The sequence below is a fragment of the Petaurus breviceps genome, unplaced genomic scaffold (assembly GCF_028583685.1).
Source record: "Petaurus breviceps papuanus isolate PSGF00001 unplaced genomic scaffold, PetGlider_PUasm1.0 419, whole genome shotgun sequence".
NCBI classification, from domain to species: domain Eukaryota; kingdom Metazoa; phylum Chordata; class Mammalia; order Diprotodontia; family Petauridae; genus Petaurus; species Petaurus breviceps.
The window spans coordinates 11,479,922-11,505,936 of NW_027186324.1; the positions used below are offsets into that span (position 1 = coordinate 11,479,922).

General features: G+C 38.8%; 1 protein-coding gene and 1 pseudogene across 4 annotated transcripts in view; one reads left to right on the forward strand and one right to left on the reverse strand.

Moving 5' to 3' along the window:
* The window catches only part of SCML2 (Scm polycomb group protein like 2), a 218,216-nt gene that overhangs the window by 151,531 nt on the left and 40,670 nt on the right, over window positions 1–26,015 (reverse strand). The window lies entirely within an intron of this gene.
* LOC138171148 (brain acid soluble protein 1 homolog) lies at window positions 3,913–4,559 on the forward strand (annotated as a pseudogene).

Sequence of the window (26,015 nt, forward strand, 5' to 3'; positions counted from 1 at the left end):
ATAAATAAATAAACAGAGCTTTCCTTAAAATAAGTAGTATCTATCTAAAACCATCAGCAATAATTATCTGTAATGAGAATATGCTAGAAGTCTTTACAATAAGATCAAGGTTGAAGCAAGGATGCTCATTATCACCAAAATTATTCCAATACTGTACTAGAAATGCTAGCTATAGCAGTAAGACAAGAAAAAGAAACTGAAGGAATAAAAATAAGCAATGAGAAAACAAAACTATCACTCTGAAGACCATATATATTTAGAGAAACCTAGAGAATCAACTAAAAATCTCGTTGAAATAATTAACAACTTAAAGCTGCAGGATGTTGAAGGAAAAAAAATACACATATAGGGGCTGCTAGGTGGTACACTGAATAGAGCACTGGCCCTGGAGTCAAGGAGGGCTTGAGTTCAAATTCAGTCTCAGACACTTAACACCTACTGGTTGTGTGACCTTGGGCAAGTCACTTAGACCCAATTGCTCTGCCTTTCCCCCTCCAAAAAGCAAAAAACAAAACCCGCATATATGATCAGCATTTCAATATACTACCAACAAAACCCAGTAGGAAGAGATAGAGAAATTCCACTTAAAATAACTGCAGACAATATAAAAACCTTGGGAGTCTACCTGCCAAGACAAACCAAATAACTATACGAATACAACTAAAAATATTTTTCACAGAAATAAAGTCAAATCTAAACAATCAGAGAAATGTTCATTTCTCATGTGTAGGCTGAACCAAAGTAATAAAAACAACAATTCTACCTAAATTGATTTACTTATTCAATGACAGACCAAATTACCCAAAAAAGTTTTTATAGAGAGTTAGAAAAAATAATAAAACTCATTTATAGGAACAAAACATCAAGAATATCAAGGGAATCAATGAAAAAAAAGTGAAAGAACTTAGCAGTTATCAGATCCCAAATTGTATTATAAAATGGCAAACATCAAAATAATTTGGTACTGGCTAGAAAATACAGTGGCAGATCAGTGGAATGTATTTGGCACACAATACACAGTAGTAAATGACCACAGTAATCTAGTGTTTGAAAAACCCAAAGGTCTAAGATTTTGGAACAAGAAATCACTATGTGATCAAAAACTGCTGGAAAACCGGAAAGCAGTTTGGCAGAAACTACCGTGTTTCCCCGATAATAAGACCTATCCCGAAAATAAGCCCTCCCCTTACTGTGTAAGATTCCTCTAAAATAAGCCCTCCCCCAAAAATAAGCCCTATTGAGATTGCTACTGTAGTGAAGGTGATCCCCTGCGCTACACGCTACATTACGGTACCCTCTGTATGCACTGTCCTCCCCCCCGCCGTGAAACGCACGCCGCGCTCCGAGCTGCATCCAATCAGAGCTGCAGCAGTGAGCGCATCATCCTGTTCTTTCCTAGTGATTTGCTTGCTGGCGCCATTGAGAGCAGTGCCGCGGAGGAGAGCTGAGGCAGGACAACATAAGCCCTCCCCTGAAAATAAGCCCTCTGGTGTTTTTCTTTCCAAAAAAATTAATAAGACAGTGTCTGATTATCGGGGAAACACGGGGTAGGTATAGACCAAAGTCTCACACTGTATAGTGAGACAAGGTCAAAATGAGTACATGATTTAGACATGAGGGGTGGTATAAGTAAAGTAAGGGAGCATGGAAAAATGCACCTGTCAGATCTATTGATAAGGGAAGAGTTTAAGCCCAAACAAGAGATAGAGGGAATTACAGGCAGTAAAATGAATAATTTTGATTACATTAAATTATAAAAAGTTCTCGCACAAAAAAATTTAATTCAGTTGAGACTAGAAGGAAAGCAGAAAACCTGAGGAAAAATTTATACAGCAAGTTTCTTTGATAAAAATATCATTTCTTAAATAAATAATCTGAGTTAAATCTATAAGAAAACAAGGCATTCCCCATTTGATGAATGGTCAAAGGAAATGAACAGGCAGTTTATAGAAGCAATCAAAGCTATTTATAAGTAATTTGAAAAAATGCTCTAAATCACTACTGATTAAAGAAATGTAAATTAAAACAACTCTGAGATACACCTCACACCTATCAGACTGGCTAATATGACAGAAAGGGGAAATGACAAATATTGCCACTAATACACTGTGGAGTTGTAAAACTGATCCAGTCATTCTGGAGAACAATCTGGAATTATGTCCGAAAAGCATACTGTGCACAGACCCAGCAATAATACCACTAACTAGATCTGTATGCCAAAGAGGGGTTTTTTTTTAAGACCTATTTGTGCAAAATTATTTATAGCCCTTTTTGTAGTGACAAAGAATTGGAAATTGGGCATATGTCCATCAACTGGGGAATAAGTGGACCAGCTGTGGTATGTATTATTGTGATGGATTACTATTGTGGTACAAGAAATGATGAACAGGATGGTTTCAAAAAAAAACTTGAAAGGCTTATAGGAACTGATGCAAAATGAAGTGAGGAGAAACGAGAGAATGCTGTGCACAGAAACAGCAACACGGTGCAATGATCACCTGTGAACGACTTAATTATTCTAAGCAATACAATAATCCAAGACAATTCCAAAGGACCAAAGATGAAAAATGCTATCCACCTCCAGAGAAAGAAATGATGGATTCTGAACGCAGATCAAAGCACATTTTTTAAAAACTTTTTTCCAGGGATTTATTGGGGGGCAGGGGTGTCTGTTTTCTTTCACAACATAATTGAAATGGAAATATGTTTTCCATTACTGCACATGTATAATCTATGTCAAACTGCTTGCCTTCTGAAGAAGGGAGGGAGGAAATGTGGAGTTCAGGTTTTTTAATGAATTATTTAAAATATTTTACATGTAATTGGAAAAAATATTTTAAAAAAAGAAATGACAAGTAGGAAGGTTTCCAAAAAACCTGCAAAGACTTTTATGACCTGAAGTACACAGACCCAGGAGAACCTTGAACACAGTAACAACAGTACTACACGATGATCAGCATGAATGACTTAGCTATTCATTCCAAGATAATTCTGAAGGACTTAGGATGAAAAATGCTATCCACCTCCAGAGAAAAAGCTGAAGGAGTCTGAATCCAGAACAAAGCATACTTTCCTCACTTTATTTTTCTTGATGTTTTGTGTGTTTTCTTCATAACATGTCTACTATGGAAATGTGTTTTGCATGACTGAATATGTACAATCTGTATCAAGTAGTTAGTTTTCTCAAGGAAGGGATAGGTACAAGACAGGCAGAGATGCTTTGGACCTCGAAATTTTTCAAAAATAAATGTCAAACATTATTTTTACATGTAATTGGATATATACATATATGTATATATGTCTGTGTGTGTGTATATATATATGTTGAGCACAACTCCACCCTCCCATCCCTTAACTGATCCATGAACAGGAATTTCAGCCTAGGATAAAATCCCTGCTCCATTCTTCCCTGTCCCCTGCCCACCCTACCCACCCACCAAATATTCCCCATCTCCACCCATTGTAGGTTCCCTGTCCCTCAGCCTAGGGAAAAACTTCATGGGTGTGGGAAAATTCAAATATACACTGACCAATCACTGATTGGAGTTTCAGCTTACGTAACCTGACTATTGTAATCTCTTTAAAAACCGGCACATTGTCCATGCCAACGCACTGTCTGATCTGGGGATGTGACCCCGGCAGTCCTGCAGTAATAAAATCCACTTCCAAACTTACTCTCCGGGATCTTCTGCCTCGCTCCTTTACACTCTACATCAATAGTCACATGAACAAATGCTCTACATCACTCATTAAAGAAATGCAAATTGGGGCAGCAGCTGCAGGGGCATCAGGCTCCCTTCACTCCAGTCTCCGCTCCGAAGCCAGGGAGAGACATCGAGCCACCCAGCCCCATCCAAGGAGACCCTAGGCTCCCCAGGGCGCACAGCACACACACCAAAAGGGGGCGGAAAAGGGAACAAATCCAGAACTCCAAAGATGGGAGACAAGCTCAGCAGAGAGAAGATGTACCATACAAACGATGAGAAGTCAATGATAAATCCAAGAAGACTGAAGGAGCTGATGCAGAGAAAGATGAAACTCCCAAGGAGAATGACGAGACCACAGACAGTGGCAGAGCCAAAGAGAAGACTGATAAAGATTCCCAGGCCACTGCTAACAAGACTTCAGATAATAAAGCAGAGAAGAATGCAGGGGCTGGCAAAGAAGAGGCTCGGACATCAGAGCCTGAGAAACCAAAGGCTGTCCCCGATGGAGAGGTGGAGCCACAGAAGGATACTGAGCTGAAGCAGGCAGGATTTCGGGGCCTAGCACTAAGGCAAAGGTTTCCCAGTCTTCAGAAGCAATAGCAACTAGGAAAGCAGAGGACAAGGGTAAAGAGGCAGGGGAAGCCAGAAAGACTGAGGCTCCCACCACCAGCTTCAGACTCCAAACCTGGCAGCAGCGAAGCCGTGTCTTCTTCCAAGGAGAGCCCAACAGGAGCGCAAGTCCCTAGCTCTGCACCTACGGTCCAGGAACCTGCAGCCCCAGCAGAAGAGGCTAAACCTTCTGAGGCTCCCACCACGAATGTGGATCAAACCATAGCAGTAAAACAGCAATAGGGGCAGTCTATTGAAAAAAAGTTAATAACGATAGTAACAATAATCACTTAAAAACAACCTGTGTCTCTATCTTTTCCCCCCAGCTATACTAACTTGTTTCAAATCTGAAAGAACCATATCTATCTCCCCCAAAAAAGAATATCCTATCAAGAGACGGAGGGAGAGAGAATCCAAATAGGTTTTTTTTTGTGGGAATATATCTAAAATATCTTCCATCAACTTTACGAATAAGTCCTGGATTTTAAAGATGAATGTCTGAAAGCACAATACATCTTTGGTACCTCAACGGTTGTCAGATGCACTCCACCCATGTCTCCAAATCTCTTTTCTCCTGTGATAAGGTTTGAGAGTGCTAACTTTGATTCTGCGCATAGGGCCTGTGCCAAGGCAATCAGATCTTTATGAAAGCAGTATTTCTGTGGGGGTCTTTGTATCTACAGCCTTTCTTATTTTGACATTTTTTTTAATGCTGTGGATGAATGACAACTTTCAGACAGTATCCACTTAGCAGTCCACATTTTCTCGAAGCCAATCCTCCCCTCTTTCTCTCCAGATATTTTTGGGAGTAACAAACATTCTCATTCTACTTAGTCTCTCTAGATTTCTCATGACAAATTAATCCATGTCCATGGCTGGGTGAGGGGAGTCTGTTGGAGCAATGCCACTGCAGCTACTGCCCTAAAAGATGCCACCGCAGCTACTGGCATGTCCACTGTCTTTTGGTCAGTGGAAATTAAAAAAAAAACGGCATTCATTGCAATTCCAGTTTCTCTTCCATTCTGTGTCACAGACACCAACACACCACTCACTGGAAAATGAAAAAAATGCACAAAAAATACCAGAAAAAAATGTGCAATGGATGCACTGAATGAAATATGTGCAATTGTATAAATGGTGTAACAGTAATAAAGTTAAGAAGAAAGATTGTGGAAAGATGGCAGAGTAGGTCAGAAAATTCCAGATTCTTGAGATTTTCTCCCACAAAAGAGTTAAAATAGCACCTTAGGGAGAACAAAGTGTGGGTGAAGAGAGATAAGAACTGGGGCATAGAGGAATCCTTTTGGGACAATCTGAGAAGATCAGAAGAGGTTTACTCCCAGTCCAGGCTAGGTTCCCTTTCAACGGCAAGCTGCAAGCCTCCAAAACAACCAGTGGCAAGCCCTGGGGTTAGCTGGCTTGAGAGGCTGCCTCCGCCCCAGCCAGCACAACTTTTATTCCTGGGACAATGAGGGAACTTGGGCATCTGAGCCTGGGGAGATCGAGGGAACCTCTGCTGACTAGTAACACCAGACCCAGCTGTGCTGTGAAGAGTGGTGGGGGGCAAGAAGGAACCAGCACAACCCCCCAGAATGCAGAAAGCCCCTGGCTGCAGGCACTTCCAGGAGGCTTTGGTTTCAGGCTAGAGGGAAGAACTGAAGATCTAGGCCAATAGGCACCATTTCCCCCCCAGGGTTAGAGGGAATTAGAAATAATCAAGCTATCACCACAAAAAATGCACAGGCAAAGGAGAAAGAATTCAACCATAGAAAAATATCTGGAGAATAGAGAGGACCAGGATTCATCTTCAGAGGAGGCTATTCAAGTAAAGAAAAGGCCAAAGAGTGCTGTCAATGGACATCTGCCCAAAAACAATTCATGGAAGATCTTTAAAAAAAGACGTCAAAAATCAAATGACAGAGATAGAGGGAAAACTAAAAAAGAAAATGAGAATAATCCTAGAGAAACAAGAAGGGTATGAAGGAAAGTTAACCAATTAGAAAAGGAGATCCAGATTGTGAAAGAAGAAAAGGACACCTTGAAAATTAGAATTGGAAAGAGTGAAGTCCTTGAAATTATAAGAGATCAAGAAATGATTAAACAGGGCGGGTGGCTAGATGGTGCAGTGAATAGAGCCCTGGAGTCAGGAGGAACTGAGTTCAAATCTGGTCTCACACACTTAACACACACATACACACACAAACTAGCCGTGTGACCTTGGGCAAGTCACTTAATCCCAATTGCCCTCCAAAAAGGAAAATAAAAGAAATGATTAAACAAAATAAGAATAGGAAAAAATAAAAGAGAAAAAGAAACATCTTGCAAGAAAAGCAACAGATTTGGAGAATAGATCAAGAAGAGAAAATATACTGGACTAACTGAAAGATACGATTTAAAAAAATAAATCTTGACACAACAATACAAGAAATAATCAAAGAAAATTGTTCTGAAGTTCTAGAACGAGGGGAGAAAGTAAATAGAAAAAAAAAATCCATTGATCACCACTTAAAAGAGATCTTATTGAGGAAAACTCATAGGAATATCATAGTCAAATTCTGAAACACCCAGCTCAAGGAAAAAATATTAAAAGCATCAAGATTAATACAATCTAAATGTGATGGTGCCACAATTAGAATTACACAAGACCTAGCAGCAGAGACATTAAAAAGGATCACAGGTTTTGGAACACAACATATAGAAGAGAAAAGGAATTAGGGCTCCAGTCAAAAATATCATACCCTGCAAAGTTAAATATCCTGAATGAAAAAAAAATGGACATTTAATAAACTCTCAGACTTTCAAGACTGTTAAAAAAGAAAATCCTGAACTTAACAGAAGACTCAACATATAAGAACCAAGAGAAATATTAGGCACATAATCAAGACTGATTATAAGGGATCCATAAAGACAGACTGTTTATTTTTTATATATGTAAAATGGATGTCTAAAATTCTTATCAATAATTGGGTAATTTATGAGAAAGATTGGGGTAAATGAGAATGATATGAATTTTAAAAGTAAAACCATTTAGGAACATCTTAAAAGAGCAATTATTTGAGGTGAAAAAGGAAGAATTGATATAGAGGACTTAGATGAGGGAGGAAGGCTGGTAGTTCTGGTAACCTACTTTCATGGGGAATGAGTTTAAGAAGGAACAATACATATATATTTAGAAGAGTATAAAAGTCTTCTAAATTAAGAAGAAATAAAATGGTATGGGCATAGGGAGGGGGGAGAGGACAAGGGAGGTATCTTTGGGGGGGGGTGAGGGAATAGGTAAAATACAGGTATAGAAGAGTGTTTAGATTTATGGGAGTGGAAGGATAGGGGAGGGATCCTTGGTGGGGCTAGGCAAGTTACAGGATGGCAAGGTAGTTATAACCATACATAAAAAACAACGATCAGGAGTAGAATAGGTTTGGGGAAGTATATGTCTATATATGTATGTGTATCTATAGCTATAGAGAAACATATGTAAACTTTATTGTAGTCTTCTGCGGCGAAGTTGAGGAAAGGGGAAAAAAAGACGAAGTAAAAGAGTGCACAGCAGAGAACAAAAGAAAACTCACAAGGAAGCACAGAAAAGATGGACTATTCTCAACATGAATATTGTTATATAGGCTTTCTTGAAATGAAAATCTATTCTTAAATATTTTGAATCCTCTTATGTTCTGCAACTACACACAACATGCTTTTTTTTTCTTTCTAATAACTTTGTATTTAAGTTCCAATATTTAAGTTTATGATATGTTTTTATTTCTTTTCTCTATTTTCTATTTGTGCTCTGGCATTTTAGTCCAAAATAAAATTCTGGGGGAAAAAAAAACAGTTAAATAATTTGGGAGGGGGTGTTGGGGTATTTTTTTGCTTTTTGGAGGGGAAAAGACAGGGCAATTGGGGTTAAGTGACTTGCCCAAGGTCACACGGCTATGGCTACTAAGTGTTAAGTGTCTGAGGCCACATTTGAACTCAGGTCCTCCTGACTCCAGGGCCAGTGCTCCATTCACTGCACCACCTAGCCGCCCAAAATTTAGATAATTTTTAAAAGTTAAAAAAAAAAAGAAATTCAAATTTTAAAAACCCTGAGATGCCACCTCACACCTACCAGACTGGCATGACATTAAACATGAGAGAATAGGCTCAAATGCCAGAGGGGATGTGGAAAAATTGGGACACACTTGACCTGCTGGTGGAGTTGTGAGCTGGTCTGACCATTCTGGAGAAGACATGGTCAAACTTGCACGATATCATGACTAGCACAATGAGCAGAACCAAGAGAGCGTCATACACAGTAACAGCAATGAGTGACAAGTCACCTTGAGGATTATAAATACCTCCATTAACCATAAAGGACATATGAAGTAAGGTGCTCTACACATGCAGAGAAAAGAACTGATCAACAGAAGTATGCGTAGCATGGTTTTACAGAGACGTATTAGCATCTAACGGGAGCCATCTGTAGGGCAGGGAGGTGGGGGGAGGAGAAAAGCGAAAACAGGCGACATGATAACTTTACTATACATGTCAAAGGAACAGCAAGTTGTACATGATAGGTTTGCAGTTTCACCTATGATCATCTTTCTTTCTATTCTACTATGGTATGGAAACGCTTGTTTTATTTCTTAAGTTCAGAATAAAATATTTTTTTTAAAAATCTAAATGACAAGCAGGACACTTTCAGAAAAACCTGGAAAAATTTAGGTGAACTCACGCAAAGGAAAATAAGCAGAGCCAGAAGAATGCTCTACATTGTGAAGGTCACAGAAATTATTGATGAGATTAATCATCTTAATCATCTGCAGATAAGACCAAAAAGATTCCAACTCTGTGCTTTGCAGGTGGTGGAAGAACAAATTCAATATAAGTCCAAGTATTACATAAAAATGGGAAAAAAAATAGCAAGAATAATGTCAAAAGTATCATCAGTGCAGAGAGGCAAGAAAAAGGAAGTGATAGGCTAAAACTAATCTGACCATTAAACTCAAATACTCCAATTTACTACAAAACACGTGAAAGCTTTTCTTTTCTAAGCTACATGAAAAGAACAATTCAGAGTAGGTTGCCTTCCTGACCATATAACGGGGAAGGGAGGGGCAATATGGGTTAAGCACCTTGCCCAGAATCACACAGCTAGTAAATGAGGCCAAATTTGAACTCAGTTCCTCCTGACTTCAGGGCCAATGCTCTATCCCCTGCACCACCTAGATGCCCCCTGATTATATAATTTCAATAGAGCATTATTTACCAATTTTTTTTAATTATACCTAATGCTACAATATATATTACAACCTAACAGTAACAGTGATTAGTCTAACTCACCTGGAATATCTGTATGAAACAAAAAATGATTCCAGCATGTCACAAGTGTGTTGAGAAACCCAACTTTATAAACATTTCCATTAGTCCAGTAAAAGGCTATTATTACTATGAAGCCCTGAAATAATTCAAAATGGTATATACTCAAACACACAATTTATATGCATTGTAATATTCCCTCACTCACATTCTATGTAAAAAAACTATATTTAACTTCTCCCTTTGATGTTGAAAAAAAAATGAAAGTAAATAACAATAGCAGCCCAAAATTATATTGCATCTCAAGGTTTACAAAATGAACAGAATTCTCAAAATTGAATTACTAAATAGTATGAAAATTCATAGGAGAAAAAGATGATAATCTGCCTAAATGCTGAATTTTTCTTATATTAAAAATTTCATTTTAAAGTAATCGTATTTCAGAAACAACTGCTTGTGATTACTAACTAAAAATTACACCAGAGTTAGTTCTTATTAGCAAGAATATGCACTGGGCAAATATTGTCCATTTTTTAAAATTTTTTTTCTCTTACAAAGATGTGTAAAGGCAGTGATCAAGGAAACTTTTTATTTTGTATATATGTCTCATAATTCCCATTTCACCCTCTTTGCTTATACTTTGGTAAGAAATTCTTTCCAGTCAAAGGCAAAGACTAAAGAAATCAGCAAAGAGAAGACCTAAAAAGGACAACTCAACTTCTTTAAATGCAGAAAAAATAAGTATAAATTTGCAAAAACAGAAAAACTAAGATAGAAGTTGACTATAAAATTAAAATTAGAGTTTAAACTCAGCAGGCACTCATAAAATCTCGTATCTAGTACTTTTTTGTGTGTAAGCATGGGAAAAGCTTAATAAGCCATCATTCAGGGCAGGAAGAGGGGGAGGATCCAGTACTTAAAAGAGTGAAGTCTGGACTAAGAGAGGGAACCAAAAGTGAATGGGGAGTAAATGATGGGCCAGATGTCTGAAGAGGAAGATACTAAAAGAGAGGGAAAGGAGATAAGAGAAGAATACGAAAAAGTACCCATGAAAATACACATGTAAATGCTAAAGAAAGTAAAATGAGATCTATCAGTTAATAATTAGAGACTACAATAAAAACTAAAAATAGCAACTACTGAAACAGAAGCACTTTGTGAAAATTAAGTGGATGAGTAGAACAAATTCACACTATTCAGACAGCTAAACTTTCTAAATAATGTAATTCTTAATATAATTTTTAAAAGTTTGGTTACATAAAGTGTCAATGACTCAAAACTGTAATGGTTTTCGTTCTTTCGGATAACTCTATTCAGCTACCAAGAATTTTTACATCTTTTATCCATGTGTTTCGAGTTAATTCTCCTCCCTTTCATAACAGGCTTTCTCCCTAGCCACAACTCGGGCTCTGCCTGTCCTATCAGGCTCTGGGAAGCTCAGAAGGATAAATGTGCCTATCCCCACGGCGGCTAATAAAGGGAGGAGTATGATCGCAATCAGAGAGTCTATCCATGTCAGAACTATCCTCCATCGATGTTTGATTCAACAATCATGTACATCTGTCACATGCACGGGATTATCCAGCTGAGGACTATGACTGCAAGGGGACATAACAGCTAACACACAGCTAAGGCAACTAAGCAAGACGTCTGACAGGACCAGGCACAGAGAAGGGTAACATTTCTCAAGTCCCAGACAGTGGACAGACTATGCTGCACCAGCCAACCAAATCCCCTGCATGTGGAAAGAAAGTTTAGAGTTTTATATTTGGGCGAAGCGAACCCAGAAAAGTTTGTTCTTCTGTGTCAGCACTCATCAATTGTTGTGACTTCCACAAGGGTTGTATGGAATCAGGAAGAAAATGGTACCTACTATCTCTAGACATCAAGTCCTCAAAGTATGCAGAGCCTCCAGATTCCACCACTGTCAGGACTCAGAATAACCAAGAAGCCCTAGCAAATTTACCTTAAGGTTCAGATAAAAGATGGGTGGAGAGATGCCACTGTTCCAAGGACAGAAGGTGAGTGGACGACCTTACTATTTTCTTCACTCGCCTGTGGAGGTTGACAAGCCAGGCCATGAGTGGTTCCCCCTCTAGATGGAATGTCATGATTAGGTGGTGAGGGCAAGTCAGGCACAGTTAATACAAGGTATACCGTCTACCCACTCTCCTGTAACCAGTCTGCCACAAGGCTGGCCACGGCCACCCAGGTGAGTAGCCCTTTCCATCTGGCCTATGTTATCATAAAGAGACGTGGTCAAGCCCTCCAAAAACTGACTTACCAGAGCATGAGTGTTCTACATCAGGCTCTCACTCAGCATCCAAAAGGAGTTAGCTTGCTTGGAACAGAGCACAATTTACAAGTCTGAGTTTCTGGGAAACCTCCACATCATCCAGAGTCCTTTTAGTAATGACGAGTTAGGGGATGGCCGAGGAGAAGAAGTGACTGGTCTTCCTCTGATGGCTTCAACTGTCCCTGGTGGGAGGCTGCTGATGGCAGAACCTATCTGTGTCGACTCAGCTTCTATCTCCTGCTGCACCCGCCAGATCTACACAGCCTCTGGTGAGAAGACATCCGTGTGGTCTGTGTGTGTCCTGTCCTGCTGCGTGTGTCCCCTGAGGAAAAGTCAGGAGGGTCCAGAGACAAGACAGCTCCCACCTTGTGGTGCCAGCCTGATGGCCCGCTGGTGATGACAGAATGTGTATAAGGAGGAGTAATGCAACATGGGAGAAAGTATGGAGAGAAGCAACCTTCTCTTAAACCCCAGGCCTTCGATCTCCTGCAAGGACTGCGCACTAGGGAGCTTTTCTCCAGGTTACACAATCCCAGTTCCTTCAGCCACTGTTCACATGCCATGAAGTCCAGGTCTTTCACCGTTCTGGCTGCCATCTTCCGGACATCCTCGAATCATGGCGCTGAACACTGACGATACTCCAAATGAAGTCTGATAGAGGCAAATGCAAGGAGATTATCCCAGCCTCTTCCTAGCTAGAAGCTATGAGCCTCCTAGCATGTTCGCTTTTTTGGCTGCCGCACACCTGCAGACTCTTAGTGAGCCTGCACTCCCCTAAAACCATCAGGTACTCTTCAAAATAAGTGTTGCCCATCCATACATCTCCCCTTTTTGTGGAGGTGATTTTTTTGTATCCGAGAGCAAGTCATTCATCTTAGCTGAATTTTATCTTACTAGATTCAACTCAAAGCTCTAGCTCATCCATAGCCTCCTGCAATACTGATTTTGCCATCCCATGTGTTAGCCTCTCTTCCCAATTCTGCTTCATCTAAAAATCTGACCAACGTATCATTTATTCTTCATCGAGTCACTGATAAAAATGTTAAATAGTGTAGAGCCGACTACTGGAGACCAGCCACACTACCAGTAATCCACTAATAAGCACTCCAACTCTCTCTGAATCCATCTGACTACATGACTGTCTAATCCGTCTTTCTCCATCTTCTCAACAAGAGTAAGGTATTTTATCAAAAGCTTGGCTAAAATCTAGGTAAACTATGTCTACTCATTTAGTAACCCTGTCAAAAATGGAAAGGAACTTTAGTTTGTCATGGCTTGTTAGATGAAGCCATGCTGACTCTCTGTAATCACTGCCTCCTTTCTAGATGTTTGCCAACTGCCTTTTTTTAATGATTCTTTCAAGAATATTCCCAATAATCAAAGTCAAGTCACTATCCTCAGAGTAGAAGGGCATAACACTGTGACTATTCAGAGTTAGTTGGGTGGCTGGACTAGTCTGGCTTCCATCTTCTGTGCATTTCTTTTTTATTCAAACTGAATAGTGAGTTGCATCCACATTGTTCCTTTCAGACAAATTCTATTTTTTTCCTCAACAGAACTGTTTTCATTAGAGTCTCAGAACATCATTCTTCAGATTTGGACTGAATTTCCCCCTGAAGGATTTTAGTCTAGGGTATCTTACCTATCTTTCCTTGACAGTCTCATTTTCTTAATAAAGGAGGAGGTAATCCCCTGAGAAATGAGTTATAACTGAAGATATAAAAACAGAACATATAGCTACCACCTGTCCCTGACAAATTATATTTCAGGGTACTGCATAAAGCTGTAAATGTGATTGCTTAACCACTGTCTACACAATCTTGGATGAATCAAAGAGAAAATGACTAAAGACTGTCAAGCTAGTTAATTTTCAAAAAGAGAAAATGGATGGATGTTTAACTAAACCTGATTATTGAAAAGGGATGAGAGGCGGCTAGGTGGTGAAGTGAACAGAGCACCGGCCCTAGAGTCAGGAGGACCTGAGTTCAAATCCAGCCTCAGACACTTACTAGCCGGGGCATTAGACCTTGGGCAATTCACTTAACCCCAATTGCCCTGCCTTCTCCCCTCCAAAAAAGCCAAAAAAAAGAAAAAAGGGGATGACCACTCAGAAGCATGAGTTATGGTAACAAGTCACAAGAGACTATCTTATTTATTACCTTTTTTGACAGTTAAAAGACTGGCAGAAATACCTGGATTTCAGACAGATATCTAACAAAGTTGTCAAGGTATCCCTGAGGATAAAATAATTGTAGAGCTATTTGGATTTGGAACTAGTTGAATGAATGCACCTAGATCAATCAAAGAATCAACCATGATTTAATACACAGTTACTATGTTCTAGGAATGTGTTAGGAGTATCATAAGTTTCTTTCCTCAGTTGTGCTCAGTTTCAACACTTTTATCAACAACTTCAAAAACTGGCATAGATGAAATGCTTATCAAAATTGCAAGTGATAAGGGCGGCCAGGTAGCACAGCAAGTAAGAGCACCAGCTCCAGTGTCAGGATGACCTGGGGATCGAATCCCGGGCTCAGACTCTTAGCACCTACCCAGAAACACCTGGCCATGTAACCTTGAGCAAGTTACTTAACGCCAATTGCTTTAAAAAAAAATTGCAAGTGATATAAAAGTAGAAAAGGTAGCTAATCCGGTGATGACAGAATCAAGATGAAAAATTTCACAACCGGCTAGACACAATGAATTTCTTGATACTTAACAATCACTTTTGGAAACAAGTGCCAAACCATGTGATTCTTCTGCTTTATTCATTTCTGGATTGTCTTCTTTATTAGTTTCCTTTTCTAACTTAAATAGGGTAAGGAATTACTGTATGTTAATATAGTGGCTGGGCTGGACATGGTTTTTTTTTCAGGGTACCCCATGAATCCTTCTAGACTTAAGCAGAAAACCTAAAATTCTGAATCTCAATAAGTGCATTTAAGAGACAGCCACACAGACCCAAATTACAGGGTGAAGGATGGAGAAGATTCCTGGAGGTTTAGTAGCTCTTCACTCTCAATAGCATCACCTTTGTTTTTTAATTGTCAGAACTAATAAGTTAACAGAGAAAGGCCTGATCAGTAGTTAGATAGCCAAGGAAAACTCAAACTGCTTCAGGAAATGAGCTGGTGATTCACCAGTCCTACTCTGTCAGTCAGCATGGTGTTAAGATGCAGTGAGAAGCTGTTTGAAGGTACCATAAAAACTTACCTTATGTCTACTGAGCTAATTAAGAATTCTTTGCAAGTTTTGATAAATATTTCAAAAGTCTGCCCCTGAATACTTTTTTTTCACTTTCAAAAAGTCACATCCTTTAGGCTCTAATCCTCTACACAGTAACAAATACTGCTTAGTACCTCCCATATTTCATTAAATGAACCCAATACATTTCAAAGTTAAATGAAATTTTCTTTCTATAAAATAATCTAATGCTCAAAGAGAAAAGGCACATTTCAAAGATCAAATGATGGCAGTTTATTGCAATATTAAGGGTTCTCAGTTAGATGGAAAATTCTAACTAATGAAAAATTTATAATATTAAAATATTTCTTCTATATACTGAAAATAATACATTTTCAGGAAACAAGAAGAATCAAATCTGTCAAATGCTATATGAGTACAGCACTTGAGAAACAGTAGTAAATTGCATCAAGTTCAATTAAGCCTCCCACTACCGTGTTTCCCCGATAATAAGACCTATCCCGAAAATAAGCCCTCCCCTTACTGTGTAAGATTCCTCTAAAATAAGCCCTCCCCTGAAAATAAGCCCTATTGAGATTGCTACTGTAGTGAAGGTGATCCCCTGCGCTACACGCTACATTACGGTACCCTCTGTATGCACCGTCCCCCCCCCCAGGTGAAACGCACGCCGCGCTCCGAGCTGCATCCAATCAGAGCTGCAGCAGTGAGCGCGTCATCCTGTTCTTCCCCAGTGATTTGCTTATTGAATAAAGGTACATTTTTTTGTTCACATTTACCTGTTTATTAAAATTGCTGTCAATGTTCATTAAAATAAGCCCTCCCCTGAAAATAAGCCCTCTGGTGTTTTTCTGTCCAAAAAAGTAATTACTATCGGGGAAACACGGTAGCTTAAATTCACAAATTATTAGCCTAATACTTTTCTGTATAATTGTATACAAAAATTATTTTATATCTAAATTTACCCAAAAACAGACATCATCTACAATAAAGATGCAATGCAGACTAGGACTATTAAAGTAGTAGAGTCAAATCAGTCATTTCCTATTTCTCAACCTGCTTCTAGAATACAACTTTTTACTGAATTGAATGTTCCATGGCAATCCAATGTCATATATATCATTCCTCTCTAATTAAATGAACTTCCCCCAAAGCCCATTTGCTTCATCACATAACTCTAGAGCTTATGATGGTTTCATTTATCCAAAACTTTCTTACTGCCTGCAAATCTATCACTGCCCCTCTGTATTACCACAAAGAATTACTAAAATAAAAGCCTATGCAACCTAGATGAATTCATACGTGACTAACTTCAAAATGAAATGATTCTTTCAATACGTTTTCAAACTGTCTAATTATTGTGTCTTATGTCTAAACAATGATCTTTATGCTACATTAAATGACATAGCCATAATGTGGATTGTACTTTTTTCCACTAAATTACTTTGTTCAAACTATTAATGTCCTCCTAACTTCCCTCTACCTTGATTTCCAAGTTACATCTAAATTCCACTATTCTCAATAGACTCATCACACTATAAAATCATGAAAGCAATTATTTAGCAAAGATCTACTATGGAAACAAGGCATAACTGTTTCTGGAATTACTAGTTTTGAAAGAGAAAAGTATTTCCTACCTTTGTAAGGGTTAACTGTTATGAAAGGGCAAACAGGTTCCTAATACCTATTCTGTAATTTGTTATGGGGAGGGGGGGGAGATAAACCCTCACAAAGCTACCAAACATCAGTTGATTTTTTTAAAATTAGCACTAGAGGGGGGAAAAATCTGGAACTTAAGGAATTATGGAATTGAATATTGTAAACTAAAAGTAAATAAATGAATTTTTTAAAAATTAGCACTAAATTTTTTCAAACCGCAATTATTCTTCATCTACCACCACCAAAGAATACACTGATTCACACAAATTAATTTTTCAGTTAAACTATTATCCCTTTAATTACCTAAAATAGTTCCTATTTTAACCATTTTATTTGGAAACATTGTCATAAATGTTAATTACACTGATTTGTAACACCCTAACTGAAAACTGTCCCTCTATAAATGGTCCACAACTCCTGTGTGTGTGTGTGTGTACACACACACACACACACATATATTCTTCCAACTCCCCCACATTGTCAGCATATTGTTAATTCTGAACTGCTGCTTTATTCTACTATTCACCATCAACTGGCCTAAGGGTAGTCCAACCCATATCCAAGAAGACCTTCTGTTTATTTTTGAGTTCATAAACATGTCCCACAGACGTTGCCAATAATCTAACTTCTAAAACAATGATGTTATTTTATGTAGTTTTGATTTAAGAACCTTTGAATGACATCTCCTTTAAAAGAGAATGAGTGATGTCACAACTTTCTGTAAAGCCAAGCACCAGCAGCTTTCCAGAGGACTGCTACTACCATGTTTCCCCGATAATAAGACCTATCCCGAAAATAAGCCCTCCCCTTACTGTGTAAGATTCCTCTAAAATAAGCCCTCCCCCGAAAATAAGCCCTATTGAGATTGCTACTGTAGTGAAGGTGATCCCCTGCGCTACACGCTACATTACGGTACCCTATTTATGCACTGTCCCTCCCCCTGGGTGAAACACATGCCGCACTCCGAGCTGCATCCAATCAGAGCTGCAGCAGTGAGCGCATCATCCTGTTCTTCCCCAGTGATTTGCTTGCTGGCGCCATTGAGAGCAGTGCCACGGAGGAGAGCTGAGGCAGGACAACATAAGCCCTTCCCTGAAAATAAGCCCTCTGGTGTTTTTCTTTCCAAAAAAAAATAATAAGACAGTGTCTTATTATTGGGGAAACACGGTATGTACGGATCCAAGGTTCTGATTACACAGTATAGCCAACTCTCTATTGTAACAAATCAGAGCAAAACATTCACAGAAAATCGAGGTACAGCATTCACAATGTTACAACCTATCACTAAAATAGCCGCATAGTTTTCACCAAAGTGGTCACATAGTTTTAAGCAAAGTACATTCATTTAGTCAATCACAAAGTCCAAAAGTCAAAGTCCTTCACCATGGGGCGTAATTAAGTTACAGTATCATCAGTCCCTACTCGGTACCCTCTTACAGGGTAGCGGGACGCACAAACGCCATCCACCCCGAGGTCATAAGTAACTTACAACTTCGTCAGTCAGCACTGAATACCCAGGAGAGGTCTTTTTATCTTGACTCGAGGCAGGCTCTCAGCTTCCATCGTTCTTTTTCCATGGTCCCAGCTCCTGCCTGAATCTATCCAACTGCCACCTGACTTAAAAGGCTGACAGCTCCAGTTCCTTGTTCAGTTTCTTGTGAAATTCCTGTTCCATATTGGAGCTCACAGTGTCTAGCCTACCTCAAGTCCTTATTCAAATACCAGGAAACCGAGTCCCAGAACCAGAAAGTCAACCACGAAGCTGGTACACATGGTTCATGCAGGGAGCACCTGTACTCCCAAGCCTTCACAACAGAACAGCCTCCCTCAAGCACGGACCCTCCTCTCTCACTCACAGCAGCTCCTCAGCCTGGTTCTCAGAAGCTCTCAGCAGACGCTCCATTCTCAAAATCAAAATCACTTTCTCCAGCCTGGGCCTCTCCTCCTCAGCCTCTGTTCTGTCCCAGTTCTCATTTCTCTTCTCAGTGCTTCTCAATTCTCAGTTCAGTCCTCAGTCCAGCAGTCGCCGCTCAGCCTCCAGATGCTTGCTGAGAGAAATTCTGGTCTCTCTCAGCTTGGGCTTCTTCTTCTATAAGGCAGTAGCTACTCCCTGTTCCAATCCCTCCTGTTACAACAGGAAGTTGCTCCCACTGTGGGATCCACAAGCTCTGGATCTAACACTTGATACAATCATCCTTGAGACAAGGTGCTAGGTGCTTGCCAATACAAGGGGATCTTCAAATTACTTTACTATTACACTTTCAAGCAGACTGGATTTGTTTCACTCTCCTTTCCAGAGTCATCAAAGTCCATCACTCATTTAGAGACAACTGGTTGTGGCCTAAGGTGGAGTGCATGACCTGGGCATCTTCAATACCTGAACAAGTTCTAAGCATTCCACGGCCAACGGGAAGACGTCCTCTCATGCTTGGGTTGGACATCCCCCTAACCCACCAATGGCTCAAATGCCCTCAACGCTTTTTAGCCTCTCTACAGAGATGGTCTACTGGACTGTGGCCACTGCACATGCTGCAGCTTCTTGGAGCCACAGGTGAGAGGTGAGTGAAAGGTGGACACCAAAGGTAAATGGGCAGCCCTTGGGTTCTCCCTCCCACAGGCACATGGAAATACAAGAGACAACATGGTCACTGTTTGGTTCAGAACATAAACCATATCCATATGTAAAGGCATGTGAAGGAAACAGGAGATACTAAACTGTACCGTTCAGTCAGAAAATATCCTTCCATACTATCGACTGTACAGCATGATATGGTGTTGCAAGTCTGTAGCAGCAGCCCTAGGCAGACAGATAGAGCAGTGCTCTTCAGTCAATTAGACCCAAGCTCAAATCCAACCTCAGACACTTACTAGCTGTGTGGCCCTGGGCAAGTCATTTAACCTACATTTGCCTCTTTCCCCAACTATAAAATGGAAATACTAATAGGTTCTACCTCCCACAGTTGTTGAATATAAAATGAGATATTGGCAAAAAAGCACTTAGTATAATGCCTGGTACACAGCAGATGCTATGTAAATGCTTATTCCCCTCCTTCCCCTTCCTTATCCTGCTACTGGATTGCCAGCTACCCGCAGAGGCTGGTAGATACTTTGGGGGAGTTCTGGGCTGCAGTAAGGCTAAAGCTCATCAGATGTCTGCACTAACTGGCACCAAAATGGCAGGTCCCCATGAGAAAGGGTCTTCCAAGCTGCTGAAAAGGGGGCAAACCATTCAAGCTGAAAAGAGAACAAGTCAAGCCTTCAATGCTTAATAGTAGTGGGGCTTCTGCACTCCTAGAATAGGCAAGATAGAGAGACCCAGTATCAAAAACAAACCAAAAAAAAAATGAAATAATATAAAAAAGTCAGAACCCTAGGAATCAACTAGACTATACATACATATATACATATATATATGCCTGATGCTATCTTTTTTAAAAAGTCTCAACAGCAAACTTATGGAAGTAACACACCTGAGTCACAAAAAACTAGGAACAGTATCTTCAATTTTCCTTTTGAATTCATTCTAAATTAAGAAATAGTTTTGAACGAAAAGCTTCCAGGAATTGAAAAGTAAGAAAATGTACCTCTTTCTAATCAATAAATAAACAACTGGAAGCAAAGAGAAGACTATCTAAACAATAGTCTGAATTTCATATACTAACCTGAATGAAATTTTAATTCATCTTTCAAAAAGCAGTTCATAAATAAATTTTAAATAACATATGTTTTGCTCAAATAATTAATATTTATTGAAGAAAATGTGCATTATATAATTTTGACAACATGGGAACATTTTCCACCAAATCAATTATCATCTATATCTTGGGCAGCTTCTTAAGGGCTCAGAGTGTTTTAGTGACTTGAAAATGACCACACAGCTAATGTCAGAGGTATTATTTGAATGTAGGTCTTTCCTACTTCAAGTACAATAAGTCTCTCTCCACTGTATCATGCTACCTTTCCCACAGAATATTTAAATAAAACAATTTCTATTTCCCTTGTTTTTGTAGGTATACTAATATGCTGAAAATAATATCTAAAACCTATCACTAACTTATTGAATTTCTGGTGATTTACAGCCTAAATTACATAGTTTATAAATATTTACATAAAACAGCTTTGATAAATAACATCACCAAATTATCATTCAGTTTTCCTAGGTGAGTGATTTAACTTAATTGGGGAAAAAATTGTTTTGGTAACTTCTAAAAAAATGAAACATATATATAAATACATGACTTGCAGGTCTTAAACAACAATGTCCTTTATTAGTAAAGAAAACACTGAGTTTTCCTAAGTAATAATTTAAATTCTTTCAGAATACTGATCTATATTATTTAAATCAAGCCAACTCTGAAAAACTCAAGAAATTTAACCTTTCCCAGTTCAAAATAAACATAAACTCAATTAGACAAATTAGCCATTTTGAATAATTTAATTACCTGGAAAGTTCAAATCCACAAATTTAAATTGTTTCTTTATATTTGCTTGTCACTCGTATAAAAACAATTTGGGTGAAATTTATATTATTTTGTAAGAACCTTAATTATTTCAGAAGATAGAAAACTGAAAGTCAAAAATTACCTAAATCCTAATTTATAATGGTAAATTCCTATTCTTTTAAATTACAGCCACGGCTCAGTAAAGAAAGTCTGCAAATACTTAAATAGTGTTAAAATGAATGGTGGGCATGTCAATTTAACACAGATACCTCATTGTGTAACATTTTGACAAAGGAAATGGTCCGGTTACAGCTTGTCCCCATTATTGGTCTAGATTTATGGTTTCTAACACCAGATCTTGGAGAAATAATAGAAATGACAATAGCAATCCACATCTGACAACACATAAAAATGCATGCAATAACCCTGAATCTGTAATGCCCAAAAAACTAAAGAGCCCTGTCAAGTTCTTCACCATTACTATAGGTATCAGCTAATCGCCAAACTAAAATATTTCTACAATCATTCAAAATGTGTTTATTAGCACTGAAATGCTAAATATAGACATGTCAAAGGATTTTAAAAAACAAGGAACTGAAGAAGGGAAACACAGGTATTAAGCCTATCTCCTCCCTACCATTCTCCCAAGAAGAGATGATGAAATTAACTACTTATACCACCAGAGAAGAAAAAAAACCACTTTTTTTAATTAGATGAGAAATATATTTCATCACATTCTGAAATATTACTGAAATAGTTATGCGTTATCTTTCAAATCTATCATTTTATCAATACTGAGTGTCTCAATAAGTTTCATTATCTTTCCCTTCTGCCATATCCCAGTTAAGGAAGTTTTACCCAGAAAAGCTAAAGATAAAAGTTTGATAACTGACATATCAACTACTATTTAAGTCTAACTACATTCAGGTTCCAAAATAATTTCTTCTTTATTCAAAAAGAAATTCAATTAGAAATTAATACTTGTTTGCACTGACCAAAAGATTTTAATTTCATGCCAAATATTAGTTCAAACTGGATTATTTATGAGTTTTGTGGAGCATACAAACCACCATTATTATCATTTCTGAGATCTCCTGGTACTATATGAGTAAAAATTTTGAAACAGACTAAGTTAAAGGCAAAAAAAATCAGGAGAGGCAAGAATTCCACTCAAACAACCTAAAACAGTAACTAATTGTCAGGTTTTTCATTTGTGACTTTTCTCAAATTAAGCAACTTCAGGAACCATACCAATTCTACCTACAGAAGAAATGGGATTAAATGATCATTCGAACATTCCTTTGACAGATCTTTAGACCCAAACAGTCTAAATTTCGATTAGTTTAATTAAGTTAATCAAATTTATCTCACAACAAAATATCCATGTTAGTAATGCTACATTAACATAAAATGACAAGGATTTTTTTTTTTCAGTTTCCTAAAGACAAAAGAATAATAAATTTTAAGATCCATGCCCAGGGAATCCTGGAATCCTTTCTTTCAAAATGACCCAACATTTCAGTTCCAAACTAAAATTCTGAGCTCCTAAAACCATCACTCAACGTTTCTAAGACATTTTGGATAAAGAAAAAATTTCAGAAATTGGGAATTTTAAAAAAAGTACATACATAGGCATTCATCCTAAAAGACACTATTTTACCTCTTTTATTTGACTGCCAATCCCAAACCATAATATAGCTCTAAACCAACTTACTCATCACAGTTTCATAACTCTGTCAGGGGCCAAGTCCTGGCTCTTTAGAATCTGCCTTTCCAAGTTGGCCAAATTAAAGTCAGAAACAGGAATATGGAGAGAGAGGAAAGAAATATAGGAAATTACCTCAGACTACCATTAACTACCATCATAAGAACAAAGATGGTGTAAAGACAAGGCAAGCATTAGGAAAACAGAAGAAAAGCTATACGTATGTACAGCAGCAGCTCAAGAATTTCTCTTTAGCATCCTTGGGAATTGCTGTTCCAGAGAAGCCACATCTATGACTTCACTGCTCCAGAGGTTGGAAAAGGTAGATGTACTGTAAGTCCAACTCAACAAACATTTAGTAAACACTTAATAAGTGCAAAACACAGTGTTAAATGAAGTGGAACAGAGACAAAATAAATGATTGTAGAATATTCAAACTGTCTTCAAAGAAAATAAACAATGTGATTCCAATGGTCTTTAAATGAACCAAAGGAGACACTTTGATGTCCTGCAGAATGACTTGATATTAATGCAGCCTTTTCAAGGCACTTTACTATCATGAATTATTTCTCAGGGAGGTTGCAAAGGATGACGATCACCATTTCACCAATGAAGAAACAGACACCAATAGGAAAGAGGAGCTGAAAAGTATCTCAGCATAGAAGGCAGGCAGTTACAATTCAACAAACCAAAAAAGAAAATAAAGCCATGTCTCTTTACAACAGAGCGTAACACACTTGTTAAGGCTATTAGATTTTTAAACCGCTAAACAAGAGGTGCTCTAACAAGAACTGGTTAAAATTCAACTAAGGAAATGACAGCCTCAAAGTTGTGACCATTAAGAAAAATACTTGTTTAGGTGAGTAACTGGGGGGTGGGGGTGGAGAACACCTCAACTAAAGAACAAGGAAGTCTTTAGGTCTCACTTCAGAGTGACCCTTAACCACTCAAAAAACTCCTACTTCACTGGTTTAGAGCTCCTAGTCATTACTGACCATGAAAGAGTTTTTCGTACAAATATATTTTAATATAAAAATGAATTGTAGTATCATTGTTGTTATACTTCTTGCAAGTAAAAAGTGAAGACTGATTTGTAAAAAGAATATTCTCCAAAGGATATTTTTGTCTCAACTGTTCCCCTAAAATTGTCCTTAAGATTTGCCTTTAATAGCTATACTAATTGATATGTGAAAATCTTCCAGAAAACTGTTCATTAATGTCCTTCGAATTTTTAGGAATCATTTTTTAGGTATTCTACAATCTACTTATTATCTTCCTTACACATCTGTGTCCTCATTCACAGTGTCTCGCATTAGTATGTAGGCAACAAATATGTACTGTTAAACAAACAATGAAAACGTCAGACAATTGCAGGAATGGAAGCTCCTACACAGCCCTTTTCTTGAGAAACACTCACAATACTGCCAGCATGGCATGGTACAGTAAGGGAAGGACTTAGGAGTCAGAAAAGTCATGGGGGTGGCCATGATCAAGTCATTTCACCACTCTCTGCCTCAGTTTTCCTCATCTGTAAAACCAAACATTACTTCTATTAACTACCTTACAAGACTGTGGTAAGGCTCCAATGTAAAGCACTTTTGCAAACCCGAAATCATGACATGAAACACCAGCTAGAATTAACAGTGAATCAGAAGCCCCTGTGTATAAAAGCAAATATCTCAGAGTTCTTCTGTACCATTTCTTTTCCAAAATAACATTTTCTAATATCCAGTCAATCTTTTTTTCAAAATATTTGTTAATCACCTCCCTAAATGGTTTCAGGACTTCACTTCTCCTCTTCCCCCTCAAAAAAAAAGACAGTAAGACTCAGGCTATGTTGAAGAATATAAAGAGTTTAATAATATATCCAAATAAATACAAGGTATCAAGTTGGTATGTATGCCTAGGTCTGGTCTCCTTGGGTGACATTTCTAAAAGCATTTTTTTCACATCTGTAGATTTCACTGCCGAGGAAACAGCCACCAATAGCAAAAGGGGTGTGATAAGCACAGAAACATTACGAGACTCTCCTAATAACCTGTGACTTACACGGAATACACCAGGTGCATAAGAACAGCCATGAAGTCCTGTCATTAGCGTCTAGTAAGTCGTTTAACCCTATGATTTCTTCCAAAGCAATGCCGTCTCCTACAGGAAGGAAGGCTTCCCCAGACCCTCTTACTTCTAGTGCCCTCCCTCTGTCAATCACTCGCCTGCTCTCCCCACGCAGCTGGCTCCGCACCGATCTTGTTGCAGGCGGTCTCCCCACGAGGGTAGGGACTGTCTTCTGCCTCTTTGTGAACCCCTAGTGCTTAGCCCATTGCCTGGCACGCAGCAAGTGCTTCATAAATACTGACTGGACCGAAAACCATCACTCTTTTGCTAGTTTAAGTTCCAGTTTAAGGTAGATGATGTTTTCTCCAGTCTGGAATGACTGTTCTATAATCGTTAAAACGGCACATTGTAAAGTTTCTGAAAAGAAAAATATCCTTAAAGCCTACAGATGGCACGGTCAAATTACTTGTTTTTGGTCTCAATTTTCCCCACTCTGTTACACTGAAAATGCCCGCTTCTACCTTCCAGTACTTGGAAGTTTAAAACAGAACATCTGTACAGAGATAAGCTGATTACAGTCTTTTTGGTGGTGAAACGATCATTGGGTGACACTCTGAAGCTTAGTCATTACAAACCAATGGCAATCCAAATGACTTCCATGCACCCAAGATTAAAATGAAATCTTGTCCATACGCCTACTTTGCAAAGAATCAAAATTAAAGCACCACGAACCATTAAGACTTGGATAGGAAGTCATTGGACCTTCCCCCAAAGCGCTCTCCAAAATAAAGCCAGGGGGCAGGACAGTGCCAGCCCCGTCGCTTCTCCGCCGGGCAAGGGCAGCCTGCTAACACGGCCCGAGCGCCGCGCCAGGGCTCCGGGACCCCGCTTACACCCGCTCCCTCGCGCTTCGGCCCCGCAGGGCTCCCAGGCGCGCACAGCACGCTCCTGCCCCCTGGCACGGGGAGAACGAGGGGTGCGGGAGGAAAGAGTGAAGGACGGAGGGTGTCAAGTCCTGGGGCTGCAGCAGGCAGCCAAGCTGCGCT